This window comes from Anabrus simplex, chromosome 4 (genome assembly GCF_040414725.1).
Source record: "Anabrus simplex isolate iqAnaSimp1 chromosome 4, ASM4041472v1, whole genome shotgun sequence".
Taxonomy (NCBI): domain Eukaryota; kingdom Metazoa; phylum Arthropoda; class Insecta; order Orthoptera; family Tettigoniidae; genus Anabrus; species Anabrus simplex.
This window is the reverse complement of record NC_090268.1, coordinates 7,597,261-7,619,887: the sequence shown is the minus strand read 5'-3', so window position 1 is coordinate 7,619,887 and position 22,627 is coordinate 7,597,261.

Sequence of the window (22,627 nt, the reverse complement as noted above, 5' to 3'; positions counted from 1 at the left end):
ATTGATGGCGAAGTACCACAAAACGCAGTGTACGAAAAATGCAATCAGTCGGAGACTAAAATTCCAAACGTATCATGATCATAATAACAAACATAGACACTCACACACATCGCTTTCACGCAGCGAAGGAAGAAGATGCACATCAATCAGCTATCAATGACAGTAAAGAATGTCTTACAGACACCGCAATATCAAGGTTAAAAACTAAGAGAGACATGCCAGTTATATTCATACTTATCCTACGAAATGAATGCTAGTTAAGGCTGATTTTAAATATGTTAAATATCCATTTAAAACATAGGAAAGCTATACCGGTCCGCCTGGGCTCCATTGTTAATCAGTCTTGTGTAAACAAGGCAAAGATACGCCTCAAAGATATTAAACTAGTTATCTCGTAAAAGAAACGATCTTCAGTACATATTATGGAGAGTGCTGCGCTCTCTAGTGCAGCCGTGAAATTACATAAACTATTTGAATCGAGTTCGACACAGCTCATTTGCATATCAAATCTTTGCATTAGAGGAACATGCTAATGAAGCATGTTTCAGTTCGAATCCCACTGTCGGCAGCCTGAAGACGGTTTTCCGCGTTTTCCCATTTTCACACCAGGCAAATGCTGGGGCTGTACCTTAATTAAGGCCACGGTCGCTTTCTTCCCATTCCTAGGCCCTTCCCGTCCCATCGTCGCCATATGACCTATCTGTACCGGTGCGACGTAAAGCAAATAGCAAAAAAAAAAAAAAAAAAAAAGTAAGAACAGTTTGCTCGGGAAATTTTTATTTTACATGCAAATACAAAAATACTGATACGCGTTACTATTCTTGTACACGCACTTGTTCCAGCGGTACACCGAGGTATCACGGCCGAAATGTCATTAAATGGCTTACCACACACGTGTTTCACCAAGGGCAAGACGGCGCTGTACGGAGGATGGTTCATTACCACCAACCGCACTGTCAGTGCCTGTTTCCGTTACACCGTACACCTCAACAAACTGGTGATGTTCAGTCGCACTTTCACGTTTGAATATGCAATGAGTGGCCAAAAGTCACAGGAGGGGCGTGCCCTGAACGCTGCGGCTAGCTGTGTCGTGAAGACGTGCCGGTCAAGGCACTTCCCATAAAATGTTGCACAGTTTCTAGCTCGTAAACGACCCACTGTCAGGCATATATTCACCGGAACATTTTTTTTTCTTGGGGTGTACAATCTACTTCGGACATGTTTTGGAGCATATATACAAGAATTTTACATAGTACTTCGCATCAACTGGTATGAAGACACACAAAGTCCTCTTGGTACGCGACCTTGGAGTTCAATATTTTAAGACTCAGTTCTTATAGGTACGCAGGCACGGGCGAGACTGGTAGATGCATACCAAACAGAGAGGTCAGAGGCTTAAGCTTACGCTTTTCCCCGCAAGTCTCCTTAGATATGAACATTTTGTTACGCTTATTTAATTACGAGACGATGTGAAGATATTATTTAAGGCTCTTTATCTGCAAAAAGCCGGCCCCGTGGTATAGGGGTAGCGTGCCTGCCTCTTACCCGGAGGCCCCGGGTTCGATTCCCGGCCAGGTCAGGGATTTTTACCTGGACCTGAGGGCTGATTCGAGGTCCACTCAGCATACGTGATTAGAATTGAGGAGCTATCTCACGGTGAGATGGCGGCCCCGGTCTAGAAAGCCAAGAATAACGGCCGAGAGGATTCCTCGTGCTGACCACACGACACCTCGTAATCTGCAGGCCTTCGGGCTGAGCAGCGGTCGCTTAGTAGGCCAAGGACCTTCAGGGGCTGTAGTGCCATGGGGTTTAATCTGCAAGGCGATGTATGCAAGGATTATGAAAATCTGTGACAGTTAAAATAATTTCTGGCCTGGCTATTTTGTTAGTGTCGAATTCAGATTTAACGAAGTTACTGACCCATGGAAAGTTATATGCAAATCTCAAAATACTGTATACATTGAAAAAAAAATACATAATCGGAATATCAAGGATGGAATAGAAAAAAAATTTGACAGAATTTCTTGTATCACTGAGACATACAACCTGGAAAGGTAAACTTTTACAAAGTCTCAAGTTTTTCTTCCAATATCTAACAACACTAATCATAAAAAGTTACAATGTGTGAAGGCTGCCTCTGTTTCGCTCTGCCTTAGCACCGTGTATGACCCCCTCAATCACTGCTCAGGTCTCTGTGGCATGCTTGCGATCAGTACATTGATGAGGAAGTAGGTCCCATTCCATCTGGGCAACACTAATGAGGTCTGGGAGTATATGCGGAGGTTGTAGACGACCACGAACAGCAGTTTTCAACCTGTTCCATGGATGCTCAATGCAGTTCATATCCCGGGAATTAGCTGGCCAATTCATATGTTTGATGACCCTTTCCGTCATGAAGTTTCTCACTGGTGAGGGCGAGTATTGTCGTCGACGAAAGTGAATTCAGCAGCATATTCACCCCTAAAGTGTTGTACAAATTATTAAAGAACTTCATCGGTACAGCGCTGGGCAGTTAGCGTTCCTCGAATTGGTATCAAAAGTATACGACGGCCGTGCATAATCCATCTCCAAATGCCCGCATCTTCTGAACATGCTTGTGCATCCGTTATGTCTCCACACCCTTTGTCACCGTGCATGTGTCCTAAGTGATATGACATTACGCCATTCACCTAACCCGAAGTCCTATTCGTTGGCTGAATGGTCAGCGTACTGGCCTTCGGTCCAGAGGGTCCTGGGTTCGATTTCCGGCCGGGTCTGGAATTTTAACCTTGATTGGTTAATTCCAATGGCCCGGGGACTGGGTGTTTGTGCTGTCCCCAACATCCCTGCAACTAACACACCACACATAACACTATCCTTCACCACAATAACACACAGTTACCTACGCATGGCAGATGCCGCCCACCCTCATCGGAGGGTCTGCCTTACAAGGGCTACACTCGGCTAGAAATAGCCACATGAAATTAAATTATTATTATTATTATCTAATTCGAATTAAGATGTGGATGGCCCATCTCCTCTCAACACGATGATTCTCTATTGTTACACGTCAAATGGGTCGAAATGACCTCAACTGGCCGCTATGCAGCCGACTGGGTACAGTTTGTCCAGATACAAGGACCCCAGTTGTCCTCAAGAAGTCATCTCGTAATTGCTGGTGTTCCTCGCTGCTGTTACGGGGATATTCCGATCTTGATCCGTCACCGTCGGTCTGCCAGTCGCATCACTGGTATTGTACCATAAGTTCACCTGCATACACCTGCATACACCACAGCGTCAGTGGGTAGGGTCTGACACATCCCACTCTGAAGAGTCTAGTGTCAGACCTAAGACGAAACGCTGGTTAATAGAGCAAACGCCGGAAAAGCCATCCATCTAATTTTTGATCTGATTTTTGATATGCTCTATTGGTGGAAAAGAATCTAATTCCCTCCATGGGAACTTAGAATTTCCATTTGGAATTGCTAGGCGGGCATTAATTCCATTGTGGAGTTTTATCTCCCGTATGCAGTTATCAGACTGTGCTTCATAAATAAGCTTCTGATAAGTTCACCTGCATGCACCCCAGCGTCAGTGGGTAGGGTCTGACACATCCCACTCTGAAGAGTCTAGTGTCAGACCTAAGACGAAACGCTGGTTAATAGAGCAAACGCCGGAAAAGCCATCCATCTAATTTTTGATCTGATTTTTGATATGCTCTATTGGTGGAAAAGAATCTAATTCCCTCCATGGGAACTTAGAATTTCCATTTGGAATTGCTAGGCGGGCATTAATTCCATTGTGGAGTTTTATCTCCCGTATGCAGTTATCAGACTGTGCTTCATAAATAAGCTTCTGATAAGTTCACCTGCATACACCCCAGCGTCAGTGGGTAGGGTCTGACACATCCCACTCTGAAGAGTCTAGTGTCAGACCTAAGACGAAACGCTGGTTAATAGAGCAAACGCCGGAAAAGCCATCCATCTAATTTTTGATCTGATTGTACCATTATGTTACAGTCGAGGCAATCGTACGCACAGAAATGTAGCGGACAAAATGGCGCGCGCTGGCTTCATTCAGCACAAACACATATGAAGTATCACCAAGTGCAAGTTAGAAGGCGGAGACTTATGAAAGACCATCGAAAAGTTGAAACAACTATTGTCTTGACAAATAATTCAATTCAATTAATTCTTACTACCTTGAGAAAGAAGATCGCTTTTAAAAAGAAGTAATCCACTTGGAACCAAGAATAATAATAATAATCGTATGGCCTCAGCTACCGTGTGCAGACATTTCAATTTGACGCCATCTGGCTGTCTGCTCGTCAATTTCGACGTTCCGTTTTACTCCAGGCCCCCACTAGATGGCAGGCCGAGTAAACCGAAACTCTCTTGGGCGTCCATGGCTGAGATTTAATTAATTTTGTCGGGTAAACACCAAATGTGTCACCAGAGATCTTTTACATGCCGACATCGTACGACATGGAGTGTCGAATGGACTTTTTTCCGCCCTTCAAAAATCCGACTACCTCTGCCGGGTATGAACCCACTATCTTGGGATCCGGAGGCCGACACTCTACCGCTGATCCACAGAGGCAGCTGGAACCAAGAAGAGGTTGATTAACAAACAGGAAGAGAACTGTGTATTAAAAATATAAATATTGGTGAAGAATTCAATTATTCACGGCTAAAGACGTGGAGAAACGCATACATTTCAATTAAAAATATTGGAGAAAAAGGAATATACGGACCGGTGCAAGATTGAAGGGAAAATAATATCTAGAAGCACTAGCCAACGTGAAGAAAAAGATAAGCCGCATTTGAATTCATATAAGAGCGCAATTTCGAGATATAAAAGAAAATACTAGCATTTATTCATATCTGCTAATGCTTAAAATGAAAGAATTAGCTATTTATTCTGCCCGTATAATATTGTTTTCTTCTTGCATGGACACCGGCAATATGATGAGAACCGCTTAAGCTGATGGGGGAAGACTGCCCAGGCTACCAATACTGCGATGCCCAGTAACCAGCTGTGACGTGTCCGGAGGTGTATTCTAACTACACAGAGATGGCATAGCGTACGAGCAGGAGCCAGCAGCTGACGCACACGAGGCGAGATAAGAGAGAAGTTTCCGATATATATTAAGAATTAATAGTAGTTGTGTAGTAAATTAAAAAACGAATTATATGTGCCAAATTGTGAATGTCAGTGACAGATCTTAAACATTTAACCGCGAGTGTGTTCCAATTTAAGTAGCAGATATATTCAAAATGAAATTATAGGTTATTGTCAACATACGTGAAGAGTGTATATCGATTTTAACATAACAATCTACACGGAAAGTTTATTTAGCTATGAACTGGAGGGAGATTGAGAGGAGTACACATGAATTGCAGAGTATAACCTAGTTACTGAGTAAACCAAATCGACAGACATGCCTGTAATGACTTTATTATACGAAGAGATGGATTATATTGGGAATACGCGTTTATTCAGAAGAATATGTCGTCGAGGGAGTATCAAACCGTAACAGCGATGATATTTACAGGAAGCGAAATGAGAATATATATATTAATAAGAAGAGGTATATGAGAAATGTGTAGTAATCAGAGTATTGAGATGTAATGTTTGTTTCGTCGTAAGGTTAAATGAAGGAAGTTGTTGTTACGGATTCATGTGATAGATATTGGTAATGCATGATAAATAAAATGAAGGCAATAAGGTTAGGTCATGTTGATGTGAACGTAGAGTTAGAAACCAGCTGATTCAATGTCGATTGGTGGTATAACGTGAAATATTATGCATGGTTATTGAGTTTCAGATATTTATTGGTGTAGATGTAGGGGCATTAAGAATTATCGCCCTGTAGAATGTGAATGTCTCCCAAATAAACTGTAGATTGAGGAATTATATTACGTCGAAGTATTGGCACAGCGGTAGATGAAATGAGAGTATACATCATTAATAGTAACACATATATAAATGAGTGGCACAATTTCAGAGTTAATATCGATAGACTATTTTATAAAACGCACTTATTGATTATATATGATTTCCACTGTCATAAACGAATTGATATAACATTGCCTAGTTAGTATTTCTAATTATAATAGTATTTTAGAGTGTGGTAACAGTTCAAAGCCACAATGAGGAAACTTGTTGATTATCTCCTATCTCGTAAGGTGAATACGAAAACCCAAATATGAAGAATCCTCCACATCCCAACAAAAATAAAATAACCCCGTGGACAATTATTATGCGAAATGATGGACTTAATTAATTCAGTGAAGCATTAAATGGCAAATAATGAATGTAAGGATACAAAAGACACAATTTCAACTATGATGAGATATTTCAATTTTATTTCCTTTTATACAAAGTTAGCATGCTAATACATTAGTGTAAGGAATATTTTTTATGTTTGTGGGTTACTGTAGTCACGTCCTAGCTCGTGAACCATGGGCAACGCCTGAGTGGCCTAGTAAGTGATCCTGAGAGTCGGGATACCAGTTGCTATGGAATGGGAGTGGGCATCTCGGACATATTCTGAGTCATGGCCCTCCTTGTGCTTAGGCGGCTAGGACTATACAATTCACCGGTGGTTCATAACCCGTTAGAGGAGAGATCCTCACTTGGACTATGTGCAAGTAGGGTAGCATCCTGCTTCATGAATTTACCGAGCTCAGAACATTTTAAGCAAGCCTCGGACCTATGGGAGTAGCGGAGTCCCACTCCCATTTGACAGGCGAGGGACTCCTTGGAAACAACTTGGCGAACGAAATGGAATGCGATGGGGAGCTATCAATATTAATGGGGCTTATGGAAGAAAGAATGTAGAACTGGCTGAGTCAGCAAAGAGGATGCACCTGGATGTGCTAGGAGTAAGTGATATTCGGGTAAGGGTAGATAACGAGGAAGAGATAGGAGATTATAAAGTGTACTTGACGGGTGTTAGAAAGGGAAGGGCAGAGTCTGGGGTAGGGCTCTTTATCAGGAATAACATTGCACGCAACATAGTTTCTGTTAGGCACGTAAATGAGCGAATGATGTGGGTAGATTTGTCAGTTGGAGGAATTATGACTAGAATTGTGTCCGTGTATTTACCATGTGTGGGTGCAGATGAGGATGAAGTTGACAAGTTTTATGAAGCATTGAGTGACATCGTGGTCAGGATCAACAGCAAGGATAGAATAGTGCTAATGGGCGATTTCAATGCGAGAATTGGGAATAGAACTGAAGGATACGAAAGGGTGATTGGTAAATATGGGGAAGATATCGAAGCTAATGGGAATGGGAAGCGTTTGCTGGACTTCTGTGCTAGTATGGGTTTAGCTGTTACGAATACATTCTTCAAGCATAAGGCTATTCACCGCTATACGTGGGAGGCTAGGGGTACCAGACCCATAACAGACTATATCTTAACCGACTTCGAATTCAGGAAATCTGTTAGGAATGCACGAGTTTTTCGCGGATTTTTCGATGATACAGGCCACTATCTGATCTGTAGTGAACTAAGTATCTCTAGGCCTAGGGTAGGGAAAGTGAAATCTGTCTGCAAACGAATAAGGGTAGAAAATCTCCACGACGAGGAAATTGGACAGAAGTACATGGATATGATTAGTGAGAAGTTTCGAACAGTAGACAGTAAGCAGGTTCAGGATATAGAAAGTGAATGGGTGGCATACAGGGATGCTGTAGTAGGAACAGCAAGGAAATACCTAGGAACAACTGTGTGTAAAGATGGGAAAAGGGGAACATCTTGGTGGAATGATGAAGTGAGAGCAGCTTGTAAACGTAAAAAGAAGGCTTATCAGAAATGGCTCCAAAGAAGGGCCGAGACAGACAGGGATTTGTACGTAGATGAAAGAAACAGAGCGAAACAAATAGTTGTTGAATCCAAAAAGAAGTTATGAGAAAATTTTGGTAATAACCTGGAAAGGCTAGGTCAAGAAGCAGGGAAGCCCTTCTGGACAGTAATAAAGATTCTTAGGAAGGGAGGGAAAAAGGAAATGAACAGTGTTTTGAGTAATTCAGGTGAACTCATAATAGATCCCAGGGAATCACTGGAGAGGTGGAGGGAATATTTTGAACATCTTCTCAATGTAAAAGGAAATCATCCTGGTGGTGTTGCAAACAGCCAAACTCATGGGGAGGAGGAAAATGATGTTGGTGAAATTATGCTTGAGGAAGTGGAAAGGATGGTAACTAAACTCCATTGTCATAAGGCAGCAGGAATAGATGAAATTAGACCTGAAAGGGTGGAGTATAGTGGGAAGGCAGGGATGAAATGGCTTCATAGAGTAGTAAAATTAGCGTGGAGTGTCGGTAAGGTACCTTCAGATTGGAGAAAAGCAGTAATTGCACCTATCTATAAGCAAGGGAACAGGAAGGATTGCAACAAATATCGAGGTATCTCATTGATTAGTATACCAGGCAAAGTATAAACTGGAATCGTGGAAGGGAGGGTGCGATCAGTCGTCGAGAGGCAGTTGGATGAAAACCAGTGTGGTTTCAGACCACAGAGAGGCTGTCAGGATCAGATTTTCAGTATGCGCCAGGTAATTGAAAAATGCTACTAGAGGAATAAGCAGTTGTGCTTATGACAGGGTACTGAGGGAAAAGATGTTCACTATACTGGGGGACTATGGAATTAAAGGTAGATTATTAAAACCAATCAAAGGCATTTATGTTGACAATTGGGCTTCAGTGAGAATTGCTGGTAGAATGAGTTCTTGGTTCAGGGTACTTACAGGGGTTAGACAAGGTTGTAATCTTTCACCTTTGCTGTTCGTAATTTACATGGATCATCTGCTGAAAGGTATAAAATGGCAGGGAGGGATTCAGTTAGGTGGAAATGTAGTGTACCAGGAAAAGTTGTGGGCAAAGGGCATGAGTAGGACTTCAGGGAGTGGAACTGGGTTTTGGAGCCGATACAGAGAAGGATAGTCTCGCAGAGCGAATAATAGATGGTAAATAATTTTTTTTTCTTAAAACAATTTATTAATTTTTCACCCTGCGGTATGATTATTGACTCAAATTTTGCATAGAAATTAAATGTCGAAAATAATCTCCTTAAAAAAAATGGCATAAATATCATTGGTTTCAAAGTCTTTCATATGTGGGAATTTCCACCTAAAGTCTTTTTAAACCTAAGCACACTTTTATAATTGTAAATGGATATGAGAAATTATCAAAGTTTTCAGTTCTCAGTTCGTCAATCTCGATATATAGCACACTTGAAAGCCTACAGTCTTTCTACGAGAAATGAAACTGAAATTAAATTTATCACTTTTGAGAAATTATGAAAATTGTTCACACGCGACACTGAAGTTTCACTGTTCAAAATAAATGAAAAAGTTTAGTCAGTTTGTTACTCACTTATGACAAGAACTGTTGCTACCAAATGTCGAAAGATGGACGTCTGGAATGTTCCATGTAGAATCAGGATTGGCGATGTTGACGTTCCCAATGAGGTGATGACAGCTGGAACTGGATCACGTTGAGTTGTAGCTTGTTCGGGTGATTTTCGCACACGAAAATTTACTTAGTGTGAGTAGTTTATCACTGACACTGTTGAACACTATTTATGGCGTATGAAGAATCACAGTCCATTCTGTACGAAATGCTATTTACAGTCGTTATTGAAACGTTCATAATCACACAGTTCACATTAAAAAAAAAGAAAGTAAGTCGATAAGCACAGTCTTTGAACACAGTCTGAAGTTGCTAGGGATTATTTTCTGCTAATCCTGTTACTATAATGTTATATTAACACAGAAAAGTTCTCACTTTTTCACTCAAATTACTACTGTGAGTCTTATGTTGATGTGACGTGAATATGAGTTCTGGTAATTCTAAGTATTAGGCTCAGTAGAAGTTCAATGTTACTTGAAGTTACCTAAGTCCACACGTAATGAAATAGTTAATATTTGTACTCCAATAAGTTCACTCGCGTTACAGTCTTAAATGTCTTTAGGATTATATTGTAATCGCGACGCGGTATACTAACTGCAGTGCGACGTCCTTTAATAATTCTATCGGTGATAGAATTTCGCGTTCCGGAGATACGACGGAAAGTACTTCTACCGTGACTGCGCGAACATACTGTACGCGGGCCGGTCTCTTCGCTATCTCACTCACACAGCTGTTTGCTTGTCCTTGTACTAGTTTGCGGGCTGTCTGGCCTTGACATATATAGATACCAGCGCAGGGAGGGGTGACGGCTCTCTCGGCCATGTGACCGTGATTACGTAATTTCGTAGAGACTTTAAATTATTATAACTCAACAACCGTTTGATGAATTAATTTGAAATTTACAGGGATTAACTTTTATGATGTTTGCTATAATTCAGCGTTTGTCCCGTTGAAATTGGTTAAGGCGTTAAAAAGCTGTTAAAAGAAAATTTCTTTCGAGAAATATCTCTAGGGGAGGTGAGCTTCAAGCGACAGCGCCTAGCGCACTCGTAGGGTCTGGCACATACTGGAACATTCTTTACATGGATGTTCGTACGTCGGTCGGATCTTTAATGCTGGAAATAACATTTCTTTCAATTAACATGGACCAGGACCTAGGCCTTCCTGGTACATCTTCCCCTTGGTTGGACGAAAAGAAAATACGCAGGATTTTCTTTTCCAGGCTTTACTCTTCCTGTGGTACATATTGTTTTAAATTGGCTGAGTTATAAATACCCTCGAAAGTGCCGTCCAATTTTACAATTTCATAAGCCCCGTTTCTCAATACAGTGCGGATACGGTAAGGACCTACGAATAGTGGACAGAACTTAGCGTAAATCCTTCTCTCAGGGTTGGAGGTAGCTGGTCTCCGTATTAAAATAAGGTCTCCAGGATTCAATGGTCTTCTGAACTTCCTATTACGCTGGCGTCGTTCTCTGATGGCGGCTGCATGTCTTAACCTGATCAGCGCGTCGTTGATCTTGACTTGCTGCGGCACATTAGCATTTGGTAGGGCTGGTAATATTCTGTCCCAAGGTCGCTCTGGTTTTGACCCGTGATGTAGGCTGAGAGGAATGTCATTAGTAGATTCATGCACAATAGAGTTCATAGATTTTTGCATGACTGGCAAGACCTCGATCCACTTCCAGTGATGTTCACTACAATAAATTCGACAGAATTTAGCGAGTTCTCTCATTATTCTTTCAGCAGGGTTAGCTTCCGGATGCCTAATAGAATTCATGATATGTCGAATGTTGAGCTCTTCCAAAGCCTGTTGGAATTCTACGGAAGTGAATTGCGTTCCGTGATCCGTTAGTAGGTATTCAGGCTTTCCCATCTCAGGGATGATGTTTCTTTTCAGCCTCCTTAAGATGTTACCGGCGTTAGCTTTCTGGATAGGCAATAACATAGTATATTTGGAAAAGACATCCACAACTACGATGACATGTCTGTTCCCCCTGGTCGCCTTTGGCAAAGGGCCGTACAGATCGATTGCCATTATTTCTCCGGGCTTTTCCGGGATCAGCGGTTTGGGAAATTCCTTGAGGAGATAATTATTCGGCTTGATCCGCTGGCATAAATCACAGGACCGTAAAATTCTCCTAATGTCTCGCCTAAGATATTCCCATGTAAACCTTTCCTTAATAAGGTTGAGAACTTTATCCGTACCAGCATGACCTGAAATTGAGTGACAATGCCATATGATAGCCTTCCTGATTTTAACAGGTGCATAAATCCTGCATTGCGTCTTGGCTAAGTCAATGTGTTTCATAAGAATTCCATCCCTTAAACAGAAATTTGAAGAAAGTCGTTGGAGACGTGGGAATTCATCATCATCGGCGGGAATCGAACCTGATAAAAATCGAATTAATTCCCTACAATTGGCGTCTCTTCGTTGCATCTGGGTAAGGTAACGAAGTTTGCGAAGACATTCTTCGTCATCATCAGTCATGATGTTAACCTCGTGAACTTCAATAACTTCAACAGGGTTGCGGCTGAGGGCATCTGCTAATGCATTCTTCCGACCAGGCCTATGTATTACAGTGAGGTCAAACTGTTGAATAAAAATGGCCCATCGGGAAACTCTCTCATTTGTCATGTCGGATGATAGTATGAATGTCAGAGCTTTATGGTCTGTGTAAATCGTAATGGGATAGCCGTAGATAATTTTCTTCCAATACTGGAGAGAAAAAACAACAGCCAAAGCTTCGAGTTCAGTTATGGTATAAGACTTTTCGTGAGGTCGTAGTTTTCTACTTAAAAACGAGATGAAAAGTCTGTAATCGGGATCTTCAGGTCTCGCTTGATACAGTACTGCGCCTATTCCTACAGAGCTGGCATCACACTCTATGAAGAATGGAAGAGAAAAATCCGGATAAACTAGTTTAACAGAGTTTTTCAACATGTCCTTGGTGGCAAGGAAAGCTCGTTCACATTCTTCAGTCCACTTCCATCTATTATTCTTAAGTAGTAGTTGCTGAAGAGGAGCTACCGTCTCAGTGTAGTCTGGACAGTGTTGAGAAAAGAACTGACAAAGTCCTAGGAACTGTCTCACGTTTCTAATGCGCTGAGGTCTAGGAAAGTCAATGATACTCTTAATCTTGGCAGGGTTGGGTTGAATTCCATCACCACTAATTACATGTCCCAAGAATAATACTGATGTTTGGAAAAGTTGACTTTTCTGGGCATTTATCTTGAAATTCTTCTTCTCCAATTCCTGCAGGACCAGACTGACATCTCTCACGTGCTCTTCGAAAGTTTTCGAGGCAATCAAAATGTCATCAACATAAATCATAGTTATGTCCTTTACATCATCTGATAAGTGTTTTTCCAAGGCTCTGATCAAAACAGCTCCCGAGTTCTTAATTCCAAAGGGCATTTTGTTAAAAACATAGGTCCTATTTTCAAATAAGAAGCCTGTGAATAGCCTACTTTCAGCATCCAATTTTATGTGATAGTATGAAGAAGTTCCGTCAAGGCAACTAAAGAAATTCATGCCGTGGAATCTTCTGATGATATCCCTAAGTAATGGAGGACGGTCATATTCTAAGGTCAGTCGGTCATTTAGGACCCTTGCGTCGAGGCAAATTCTAATACTGCCGTTAGGCTTACGTACTATGGCCAATGGATTCAAGTACTTAGTTACGCAAGGCGAAATTATCCCATCATCTGTCATTTTATGAATTAAGTTACGAACTTCTTCTCGATATTTCTCGGGTACGGGATATGGTTTCTTCTGATAAGGAGACAAGTCATTTACATCAAGATGATATTCGTAGTCAGCTATCTCTCCAGGCTTGTCATCGAATACACATGCAAGTTTCTGTAGAACGTCATTTTTAGCCTCCTCCAATTTTAATTTAATTTCCGGGTCTTCAACCACACTGGCTATTGACATTATATAATCCGGACCTATAATGGAGTTCTCATTGAATAGGGACTCTGCGTCGTCCTCACTTTGGTCACCCTTTCTACTTTCTGCTACGGCTGGCGCAACCTCGCTTACAGCGGGCTTAATAATGTCACCACCGGCTTCTTCAAAACGGGCTCCCTTCTCTTGAACTTCCAGGTCACCTCGTCCTACCAGCTGTAGTTCTACGGAATTATTCTGTAATCTTACGAGGTTGGCATCATAGTCAATGGTTCCTTTGTATTTGATCATAAAATCTGATCCAAGTATTAAGTTGAAGTTAAGACGTGATACTACCAAAAATATGTGTTCGAACATCTGACTGTTAATTTCAAACTCTAAAAATGCCTGGGATTTGCATTTAACAATCTTATCAGGAACTATCCCTCTTACTTTAATCTGAGCTGCAGGTAATAACAAAACATTGTTCTGATCTTTCAGCGAGTCTACAAGCTTATCAGAAATTAAAGAAGCTTGCGCTCCAGAATCGATGAGCGTAATCACCTGTAGGTTGCCTGTGCGTACTGTTATGACAGGTAATGAACGTGTAATAATTGGCCTTAGTGTTTGTGCGTCTTCGAATAGTAATTCGGAATCGTCAATATGCCAGTAATTGATAACAGCAGTACAATAATTTGACGTTTCGACCTCATCGTGTTCGGTAGTCAATCTCCCTATTGCGAGATCGGCGTTTTTTTTATAGCGCCTGTTGGGTCAGGATCAGGTGATCTTTGTTCTCTTGGTCCGAATTGACGTTGATATTCCAGGGATGTCGCTCCAGGTTCATCAGGATTACGGTTTCTCTCCCTGATGTATTCCCGTGTGTCCTTCCATCTACTTTCGAGTTCTCGCCGTCTGGCCTCACGATTTCCTTCAGGAGTGCTTTCGCGCTGTCTCCATGAATTCCTAGGTTGGTAAGGGTGTCTATCCTGATTCCTCTGACGTCTAAAATTCCGGAATCTGGTTGGGTTAGTAGGGCTTAATCTGCCTTCTTCACGTGTCCTGGGTTCCTCTCTCTCCGGAGGTTTTATTTCCGCAGAATTCGTATTTATTTCTCGACTCCTGTTAGTTTTCGGACTAGATTGGGTATTAGCCGTATCTAACCTACGCAAAGTAGCGTCAAAATGCTCCAATGTTTTAATGTTGGCAGCGACTAGTATCTCTTGAACATGAGGCGGATATTGAAGTGTCAGGATCTGAATAAGTTCAATATCTGGCAAAGGTGGATCTAAAAACTGGAGTTTCTTTAATTGCATTAGACAGTAATCTGAATATCGGGAAGTATTGACTGAAGTATTGTATTTGCTAGAGTAGAGTTGCATCTTGACAAGGTGCTGTCTTTCTGAATCCCAAAAGCGTTTAAGAAGTGCATTTTTAAAGTCGTCATAGTTTTTAAAGTTGCTCTTAAAAGCTATGAACCATGATAAGGCTCGTCCTTCTAGAAGTTTGGATACTACTCTAAGTTTCCTATCGTCCTCTACCCTATTCTCTTCCAGGTAATCGTCGACATTTAACAAAAATTCTCGAGCAGTGTACTCATCCCGTCCTGAAAATTTGACTGGTTTGTCATCTGGTACTTTAATAAGGGTAGTTGTATTGTGTATTTCCCTCGACGAACCAGGAATTGTGACGTCAGTTGTATGTTCTTTAAGTTTAATTTGATTCATTTCTTCGGACAAATTTTTAATTTTAGAATTAATTGAGGTGTCTAAACTTTTTATTTCATTTCTCAAGTCAGTTTTAATGACTTGTACGTCTTTAGAGAAAGCAGCTATCTGGGTATGCGTGCTATCTAGCTGTCCTGTAATACGCTTGTCGAGTTCTCCTTGTGTGCTCTTAATTAATCCTATCTCGCTTCGTAATTTACCCACGTCGCTCTTTAATGCATCTCGCAAGGTTTCCTGCACCTGAGCTAACTTTGCTTGAGTTTGTGAGATGTTACCATGGGATTCTTGAAATTCAGTCCGTAAATCTTTAAGTTCAGTGGAAAATGCTTGAACGGAAGGAAGAATATTTCTAAGATCTTTGTCTAAAGACTTGACGACCTCTGTCTTTATTTCTTCCTTAATAGACTCTAAGTTTTCAACAAACTGATCCCGCATGTTTTTCAATGTAGCTTCGACTTGTGCACTAGAATCAGTAAGTTTCTTTTCGAGGCGAGTTCCAGCTTCACGGAATCGTTGCTCGATAAGGGCACTAGATTCAGTGAGTCTTTTGTTAATGACTTTATCCGCTTCAGCAAACTTAGTATCCAAGGTCTTGTCAATTTTAGAAGTTAAGTCTTCAACCTTACTATTTGACTCAGTTAACTGCGCTTGAAGTTGAGTATTTTGTGCCTGCATTTGTTGTTGAAGTTGAGTATTTTGAGTCTGCATTTGTTGTTGAAGTTGAGTATTTTGAGTCTGCATTTGTTGTTGAAGTTGAGTATTTTGAGTCTGCATTTGTTGTTGAAGTTGAGTATTTTGAGCCTGTAGTTGAGAATTAGACTCTACCATTTGCGTATTAATTCGATCTATTTGCGTGTTCATTCGTGTTATCTGGTTATTAGACCTATCAATCTTAGCATTCTGATCATTAATGCTAAGCCTGAGAGCTTCGATAGCTGCAAGTAAGTTATCCATGTTTCCGGAATATTCGAATAAGTCAAATACAACAAGTTCTTTGCAGTCAAATCCTGTGCTCAAAATATAATGACTTGAATCGAACCCTGAATGTTGCGATTATTGCTAGTGCATCATTTATTATTATAGTACGGCTCCAAAATCGAGCCCTTGAAGTTGCGACGTCATCTATTATTATAGTACGGCTCCAAAATCGTGCCCTTGAAGTTGCGGCGCCATCTATTATTATAGTACGGCTCCAAAATCGTGCCCTTGAAGTTGCGGCGCCATCTATTATTATACTATCCTCTCTGTACCAGGAAAAGTTGTGGGCAAAGGGCATGAGTAGGACTTCAGGGAGTGGAACTGGGTTTTGGAGCCGATACAGAGAAGGATAGTCTCGCAGAGCGAATAATAGATGGTAAATAATTTTTTTTCTTAAAACAATTTATTAATTTTTCACCCTGCGGTATGATTATTGACTCAAATTTTGCATAGAAATTAAATGTCGAAAATAATCTCCTTAAAAAAATGGCATAAATATCATTGGTTTCAAAGTCTTTCATATGTGGGAATTTCCACCTAAAGTCTTTTTAAACCTAAGCACACTTTTATAATTGTAAATGGATATGAGAAATTATCAAAGTTTTCAGTTCCCAGTTCGTCAATCTCGATATATAGCACACTTGAAAGCCTACAGTCTTTCTACGAGAAATGAAACTGAAATTAAATTTATCACTTTTGAGAAATTATGAAAATTGTTCACACGCGACACTGAAGTTTCACTGTTCAAAATAAATGAAAAAGTTTAGTCAGTTTGTTACTCACTTATGACAAGAACTGTTGCTACCAAATGTCGAAAGATGGACGTCTGGAATGTTCCATGTAGAATCAGGATTGGCGATGTTGACGTTCCCAATGAGGTGATGACAGCTGGAACTGGATCACGTTGAGTTGTAGCTTGTTCGGGTGATTTTCGCACACGAAAATTTACTTAGTGTGAGTAGTTTATCACTGACACTGTTGAACACTATTTATGGCGTATGAAGAATCACAGTCCTTTCTGTACGAAATGCTATTTACAGTCGTTATTGAAACGTTCATAATCACACAGTTCACATTAAAAAAAAAGAAAGTAAGTCGATAAGCACAGTCTTTGAACACAGTCTGAAGTTGCTAGGGATTATTTTCTGCTAATCCTGTTACTATAATGTTATATTAACACAGAAAAGTTCTCACTTTTTCACTCAAATTACTACTGTGAGTCTTATGTTGATGTGACGTGAATATGAGTTCTGGTAATTCTAAGTATTAGGCTCAGTAGAAGTTCAATGTTACTTGAAGTTACCTAAGTCCACACGTAATGAAATAGTTAATATTTGTACTCCAATAAGTTCACTCGCGTTACAGTCTTAAATGTCTTTAGGATTATATTGTAATCGCGACGCGGTATACTAACTGCAGTGCGACGTCCTTTAATAATTCTATCGGTGATAGAATTTCGCGTTCCGGAGATACGACGGAAAGTACTTCTACCGTGACTGCGCGAACATACTGTACGCGGGCCGGTCTCTTCGCTATCTCACTCACACAGCTGTTTGCTTGTCCTTGTACTAGTTTGCGGGCTGTCAGGCCTTGACATATATAGATACCAGCGCAGGGAGGGGTGACGGCTCTCTCGGCCATGTGACCGTGATTACGTAATTTCGTAGAGACTTTAAATTATTATAACTCAACAACCGTTTGATGAATTAATTTGAAATTTACAGGGATTAACTTTTATGATGTTTGCTATAATTCAGCGTTTGTCCCGTTGAAATTGGTTAAGGCGTTAAAAAGCTGTTAAAAGAAAATTTCTTTCGAGAAATATCTCTAGGGGAGGTGAGCTTCAAGCGACAGGTGACGTCACTTGACTCCGCCTAGCGCACTCGTAGGGTCTGGCACATACTGGAACATTATTTACATGGATGTTCGTACGTCGGTCGGATCTTTAATGCTGGAAATAACATTTCTTTCAATTAACATGGACCAGGACCTAGGCCTTCCTGGTACAGTAGTAAGCAGTTTGGCTTATGCTGACGACTTGGTCTTAATGGCAGATTGTGCCGACAGCCTGCAGTCTAATATCTTGGAACTTGAAAATAGATGCAATTAGTATGGTATGAAAATTAGCCTCTCAAAGACTAAATTGATGTCAGTAGGTAAGAAATTCAACAGAATTGAATGTCGGATTGGTGATACGAAGCTAGAACAGGTCGATAATTTCAAGTATTTAGGCTGTGTGTTCTCCCAGGATGGTAATATAGTAAGTGAGATTGAATGAAGGTGTAGTAAAGCTAATGCAGTGAGCTCACAGTTGCGATCAGTAGTATTCTGTAAGAAGGAAGTCAGCTCCCAGACGAAACTATCTTTACATCGGTCTGTTTTCAGACCAAGTTTGCTTTACGGGTGCGAAAGCTGGGTGGACTCAGGATATCTTATTCATAAGTTAGAGGTAACAGACATGAAAGTAGCAAGAATGATTGCTGGTACAAACAGGTGGGAACAATGACAGGAGGGTACTCGAAATTAGGAGATAAAGGCTAATTTAGGAATGAACTCGATGGATGAAGCTGTACGCATAAACCGGCTTCGGTGGTGGGGTCATGTGAGACGAATGGAGGAGGATAGGTTACCTAGGAGAATAATGGACTCTGTTATGGAGGGTAAGAGAAGTAGAGGGAGACCAAGACGACGATGGTTAGACTCGGTTTCTAACGATTTAGAGATAAGAGGTATAGAACTAAATGAGGCCACAACACTAGTTGCAAATCGAGGATTGTGGGGGCGTTTAGTAAATTCACAGGGCCTTGCAGACTGAACGCTGAAAGGCATAACAGTCTATAATGATAATGTATATATGTATGTTATTTTTGAGTTTTATTCTGAAATATAGGTAATGATATGTAGCTGTAAGGTAATATAACTATTAATAACAGAAATTATTGATGTGATATAACGAATAATGAAATGCATTAGTAGAGTTTGGGGGTTGAATAATATTTTAATGCACACGCTCTTACTCTTCAACGGATGTTTTAAGGACGATGTTAATATTTTACCCTGAAGAGCTGACAGGAACGTATACCAATCCTTGACTTGGATAAGAGGGGGGTGTAGTTTTCCCATGTTTTTGATAATCCCCACTACTGAAATGTTTTCATTCCTCCCCTGAAGGGGGAGGCGGGCCTCCTAGCCGGTGACACCGTCTCTCAGGCCAGGCGAAGGTGAGAGGGTTGTCGGAACTGTCCCGGCATTAGCGTTAGTGCAGGCGAATGGAAAACCACGGAAAACCATTCTCAGGACAGGTGACGGTGGGGACCAGCCTCTCTCCGTCTTTCGAATGCAGAACCGCGGGGAGACCAGCCGAAGCCCTCTCTGCAACCACCGATCTTTCCACTTTTGGAAACCTTTACAGTGCATGATGCAGGTGGTTGTGTATGTCCACCCTGAATTAATTCTGGTACGGTTAAAGTAGGAATTACGCATCGCATTATACGTAAACACTAGCTCAAGCTATTGCCAGTATGTGTGGCCCCGAACTTCATGCTCAAGACAGAGCGCAGGCAGCGACATCTGCTGTAGGGTAAACAAACAGTTGAATTACGTGTGTCTATGCAGTGTACTCTACCACATAAAGTGCCTAATTCCACTCTTTTTTTGTCATGTAGGTCTAGATAAAGTCGAAAATTCTCACACTTCTCACGAACCTAGAGGGATTCAAATTTGGCACAGGTATTCCTCTGTACGGTCATGACGAGAAAATGGCTGAGGAGAATGTAATGAAAATCGGTATATATAGTCTGGGAATGAGACACTACAATCTAGGCTATAAATAATTTTATTCACCCAGAGTGAAATGATAGTTTAAGGCAAGGTTTTTTTTGCTAGTGGCTTTACGTGGCACCGACACAGATAGGTCTTGTGGCGACGATGGGATAGGAAAGGGCTAGGAGTTGGAAGGAAGCGGCCGCGGCCTTAATTAAATTGGTGTGAAAATGGGAAACCACAGAAAACCATATTCAGGGCTGCTGACAATGGGATTCGAACCCACTATCTCCCGGATGTAAGCTCACAGGCGCGCGTCCCTAACCGCACGGCCAACTCGCCCGGCAGGGCAAGGGTTAAAATTGAATTCTCGGATATTTCTGTTATTATTGGTCCCATCGATAAATACTAATTTCCGATCAATTATGTCTTATACATTTTTATCGTACCACCTATGATACCGGAGATATTCGAGAAACTGGGTAAACAGAAGTCAATGAAAATCGTAATGTAAAGTCAAGGAATAAGGTGTTACAGTCTTAGTTATAAGTAATTTTTATCCACGCCGGATCAAATGGTAGTTTAGGGGAACGTGCTTGAAATTTATTTTTTGAAATACCTATCGGAAAGTATTGCATACCGTAACAAAAGTTATATAGAATACAAGTTCCAATCATGCGACTATGATAATATAATTTAGACTTCTGTTGCTTAGTCCGTATCAATACCAAGCATTGCTAATATCGTGTTAAGTGGCGATTGTCTCGAGGTGCTCTAATATTCCAGAGTCGGAAGGAAACTAAGTATAAAAGCTTACAATGTGGAACTCTCATGAAACTGATCAGCAATAATATCACAGTGACCATTGTTGTCACGTGTTTTGTTTCTTCTGTTGGCACTCATCTCCGATAATGTGGGATTACTGCTGAGTTCCAGCGGAAAGTAGCTGCGGAGTTTATGATTGCCCGTTAAAGACGGATACTGCAGGTAGTGTAAAGATATTTCATTCCGATGTTTTGTGATACTGCTTCATAAACTGCCCAGTGACGCTTCACAGAGACGTAAATACAGCCCCGTCCTAGCGCTGCCCTATCCCATCATCGCCATAAGACCTGTCCGTGTCGGTGTGACGAAAAACAAACGACAAAGAAGAACAATCTGAGCAGAAGCCAGAAGCCTTTCATGCTCCTTCATGATTAATGTTCTGTTGTCTTTATTCCTTCCCCTCAATAAGGGATGTTGACAGAACACAAACGTGTACAATGCAGTAGTTCGATCACTGGAAGAGGCAGCGACTGCATTACCTCAGCTAGTGTTTCTGTAGGTGGACGAAGTTGGTTTGATCACTGCGCAAATTACAGAGAAGACGAGAAGGTTTGACGAAAAATCAATTTCCGTCCCCAGACTCCAGTGTAATGTAATCACCGTCGACGGGCGTGCTTCTCCCCCTGTCTCACTGAAGCAGTTTGCCAACAAATCATTCGCCGTCAATATTATTCCGCCGCCAGATTTAATAGAGTAAGCTAAGCTATTTCTTTTCAATGGATATCGGTGAGTTCAAATGATTCATGGAAGAATGATGTATATGATCTTTACCTTCCACCATATGAATCAAGATAACAATGACTAGATGATGATGTCATTGTATTGTAGGCAGAGAAGCCGTGGAAGGTGGGCAGCGCTTGACGTGTGAGGTACTGGTTATAGTTGTGGGGAAGGAATGTGCTACCAGGTGTATGCATAAGTCTTCCGGTTTCACTAAGAGATGGCGTCAGCGAACAGTACGCAGCGTATGAATTTGATAGTTTGTTCGTCTGACATTAACACACACAAGTTGTGTTGTTGTCAGTGTTTGTGCGTGAAAAAGAACAAACGAGGCACGCATTGCTTTTATCTTTTAAGGCTGTTTGCTGGTAGAAACATACGATGAACACAACATGTGACACATGGTGAAAGACAACGCTGTCGCCAACAAATGATGAATTTAAATAACACATTGATCAAAAGACGACCGGAATGGACCAGAAGACATGTTACACGTCTCACACAGCAAAACCAGTGAAAGACACCTTCAGTTCGCTCGGATGGAACATCCTGCCGCACCCGCCGTACTGCTCCGTGACTATCAATGGGGCAGCACTTCAGCAATTTCGAGGAAGTTGGAAAATGGCTCGACGAATGATATGCCGCAAAAGACAAGCGGCTTTTCTGGCACGGTAGTCATAACTTAACTTGCCTGAAAGACGGGCAAAGTGTGTAGAAGCCGAGGCCAATATTTTGAATAAACAAAAGAATGAATTTTTCTTTGAAAAGTACGTGTTTTCTTTGTCACAAAGCCGGCAAAAGTCCTGGTGTGTGTTGTATATGAATTGAATACCCAGTCCATGAGCCATGGTTAAAATCCTAACCATGGCCGAAAATGGAATGCCACTCAACTAAGGTGTAATAATAATAATAATAATAATAATAATAATAATAATAATAATAATAATAATAATAATAATGCAATGTTTAATGATACTCTGGAATGTAATCGTAACATCAACAGAAGACAAAGCAGACCTTATTCATTGTGCACTCGAACACTGCATTTTGTTAGCTTGTGTCATGTTCCGCTTTACTGTCATGCCATATTTTCATCTTCGCGTTGAATTCCGAACATGCTCAAAATGGCAAAGGCATATTGTACTGTCAGACAAGTAGCCACAATTCGCACTCGGATAGTTGCTACATCATCCACAGCAGTCAAATCATCAAAGATTTTTAAGTACTCCTACAACGTATAGGATTCAACGTCCTCAACTCGTAGGATTCCAGCAAGATAGGAAGTCAAATAGATTGTATCGCGATTGACCAGTCTAAGACATTCGAT